Source organism: Hibiscus syriacus, unplaced genomic scaffold (assembly GCF_006381635.1).
Source record: "Hibiscus syriacus cultivar Baekdansim isolate YM2019G1 unplaced genomic scaffold, ASM638163v2 tig00018661_pilon, whole genome shotgun sequence".
Lineage (NCBI taxonomy): Eukaryota > Viridiplantae > Streptophyta > Magnoliopsida > Malvales > Malvaceae > Hibiscus > Hibiscus syriacus.
In genome coordinates this window covers 62,438-66,294 of record NW_024062445.1, presented here as the reverse complement: position 1 = coordinate 66,294, position 3,857 = coordinate 62,438, and positions in this window count along the sequence as shown.

Here is a 3,857-nt window from a genome sequence, read left to right as displayed (position 1 = left end):
GAGGGGAAAAAGTTGAGTTAAACCTTTGAAAAATAAGTTTGGATGGTTTTTGGGTTTTGTTGGAGTATCCAGCTTGGGTTTTGGAAGATGAACATTTGATATTTCTCAAGAAATATGGGTGTTTGATCCTTTATAAACCAGTTTCGGGTGAGTTTTGGTGTTTGTGTAGGATCTAGGTTTTGTTTTAAGGATGAACATTAAGAACAAATGGGAAGAACATGGTTTTTGTTGGGATTTTCGGTTGAGAGCATTTTAGGTGGGAGGAGAATTTTTGTAGTAAAAATGAGCCTTCTTTTAATTTTTTGGGTTTTATAGTGTAAAAGTTTTGGGCTATTTTCTTCATTAAAACACTAAGCTTATTGTGTGTTTTTGTTGTGGTCTCTAGCTTTCCACCTATTTTATTTTAGTCACTAATTGTTTGTGATTTGTACTATGAATTTTAATTGAGTTGAATTTAGGCATTAGTTTATTTCCAATTGTTTTAATTCCTTTATTGAATGTGTTTAATTCTTATATCAATTGTCAATTTGTGAATCTTTTAAAATGGTCACATGTTTAATTATTAAATAAAACCTTTAGTTTTTTCAATGTTTCAGTTTGATCACTAATATTAATTGGCGTTAGTTTTTTTAATTAAGTCTTAGATTATAAGTGTTTTAGTTATTAATTAAAACCTTAGTTTAGGTTCCTTAATTAGAAATCAATAAGTTTAGTAATTTCATTTTAGGATTATTTCCTTAATAATATTAATTAGAAACACATAAATATAAATTCATAATTAATTAAAAGGAATATTATTTTATTCCTAAATATTGAAAAGGTGGTCTTAAAATAACAAGACATTCTTATTCAATATTTTTTTTGAATAAATGAATATTCTATCTAGTGATCACCCCAAAAATCGAATAGGTTCATTAATTTTAAATAAAAGGCTAGAGGTTTGTTCATACATTTAAATTACTAAGGACAAGTTGTTTGAATAACATTAAAGCATTGGCCTCATTCTTTAAATTAAGGAACATCCTTAATCTTTTAAATAATAATTTGCCTAATTTGTCACCTTTATTTTTTTCTTTTTAGGTTTAATTGATTAATTATTTAATTTTTAAGGATGACAATATTTTGTTATTTCGATTAAAACATAAGAAATGATCGTCTTAATTCTGATTAGGGGTTAGTTTCTTCTTTAATTGTAAATAACAAATATTTTAGGGAATAAAAGGATCAGTAATTAAATAAATATTCAAATTTCTTAATTTTTAATATAGGGATAAATTTATTATTGGAGGTACTAATTTTGGACACTATGGCGGTGTTAATCATTTCCAAAGTGTAATCGACTCCCAAACCCAAAATCTCTTAATCGCAGACCAAATCATGTATTTTTAAATTTTTATTTAAAATACATATCTCAGGTTTTCAACCTACCTAATCCCAAAGGTTGATGGCGACACAAAATGTTTCAAATCTTTTCTAAAATTCTATTTTCAAAATTTATTCTGATTTTCGCCACTTCAAGATAGTCATTGTTTCATTTACTAAGCGTAAAATAATTTTCTTTTGTTGTGACGATAGTTTCAAACCTTTCCATCTTTCTCTTATTGGTGACAATGTCCTTGAGAAATTTGGCATACGTAGGCATCTGATCAATGACCTCCAAATGTTAGACATTGATATATAGTTGGTCAAGTATGTCTATGAACTTCTTGAATTCAATGTCATCATTTTGTTTATTCAATCTTTGAGGGAACAATGGTGGGTATTTAATTTCTTCCACTGCAAGTGGGGGAACAACTTTTTCTATGACATTAGTTTTTCTTCCATCAGTAGTGTGACTGGTTGAACCCTCATCTTTTTCCTTCTCTATAGATGATTCTTCTTCCACTTCAAGTTATGTTTGTACAATGCTAGGGCGGGAATGTTCTTTCTTCTTTCCCCAAACTTGTCTCTTTGATTAAGTTGGGTAACACTCCTCAGTGTAAGCGCACTGCATTGCTCTTTTCTATGAGGCTTAGTGACTTTAGTATCAATAGGGAGTCTAACTTATGGGCGAGCATGTAATGCTGTAGCAATTTGTCTCACTTGGTTCTCTAACGCTCTCAAAGATGAGTTGTGACTTTGCAATAAAGCTACTTGGTTTTGTAATAATGTGCCTTGAATTTTAATAATCGATGAATGCTTATGTGACAAGGCCTTTGTTGAAACCAAAAATCATGCAGAGTAGCTTTAAGAGAGTTATAATTTAAAGTAGACGTTAAACCCTTGTTAACATTTTGCATGACATTTGTTAATGCTAAAATCCTTAAAGTTCAAAAATATTCTATTGCGACCTATTCATGTTGTTTGCATCATTATTCTTAGCCCCTAAATTATCCCAAGAAAAGTTAGGATGATGATGCCATCCTGGGTTGTTGTGTTAGAATAAGGGTTGTTTTTTATTCGATTAAAATTTCCCACGTAGTTGCTGGACTCTTGATTTTAAGGGCACTCACTCTCATGGTGATTGTCACGACATAAAATACATGTAGAGCTGGCCACCTTGAATTCCTTCACCTCACGGGACCGTTGTAGATTTTTCAACATATTTGTTATGGCAGAAAGTTGGGCGGACACTGAATCATTAACATCTAACTCAAAAGTTCCAGGTGCCTTCTTTCATGTTCCAAGCCTCAAAGAGGGAAATTCATAGTCATTATTGGTTATCCTATCAAGTATGTCATAGGCCTCTTCGGATGATTTATCGAGCAAAGTACAATTTACTGAAGCATCTAACATCATGTGAGTGGGATCACGACTTGAGTCCAGTCGTGGAATCTATGGTTAGTACATTTCTGAAGCAAACCTTTATAACAATCCCAACACTCATACATTGATTCGTCATCAGCTTGATGAAAACTTTCTATGTCATTTCGAAGTTGAATGTTCATGTTGGACAGATTATACTGCAATAAAAAGGTTTTACACAAATCTGCCCAAGACTCATTCGAGTCGGATGAAACTCCACTAAGCCAAGCTCTTGCTTGATCATGTAAATAATACTGAAGAAACTTTAGCTTTAGGACATCTTCGTGCACTTCTTCCTGCTCAATGAGTTGCAAACTTCCAAAAAAGAATGGATGTGTTGGGTAGCATCTTCATGAGGCATGCCACTAAATTAGTCGATTGAATTAAGTATGTTGAACATGACGAGTTTAAGATCAAAGTAGGCCACCTGAATCTCGAAAGCTACAGTCCCTGGGTTGAGATCATAAAGAATAAATGCTAAGTGATCTTGAATAGCTCTCGGTTGAGGAAATAGTTCACCATTTCAATTTGTTGCAGAATTAGGATATGCAGGATCTCAAACTGGTTGAACACATTGGTATTGAACAACGTACATGGCTCTATTGGCTCATTGAACACGTCGTATCTAATGAAATAAATGTTTGATCTCTAGAACTAGAGGATAAAATGGTTCATCGAGAGTATGTCGGGTCATGCCACAGTAAAACCTGAAAAAGAAATAAAGAAAAATAACAAGTAAAACTAAAAACAAAACAAAAAAAACTATTGCTATAGATAACTTTAAAAAATAACTAGTTTTCGATACCTAGAAACGACACCAAAAATTTGATCGCATGTAAATATATTATGTCATAGTACTCAAATCTATACAACTACACACAATCGATGCAAGTGGCATAATAGCGAGTGAGTATCATCTTCAAAGGGATTGAAGGTATTTTTTGCAAGCAAGCTATATCAATAAAAGGTTTTCATGAATTAACCTAAGAATATATGTACGATGGTATAAACAAATAAAAGTATAGCTAGGCAGATGGTATATATAAATGGTGAGGAAATGCTATGGCAAGAAT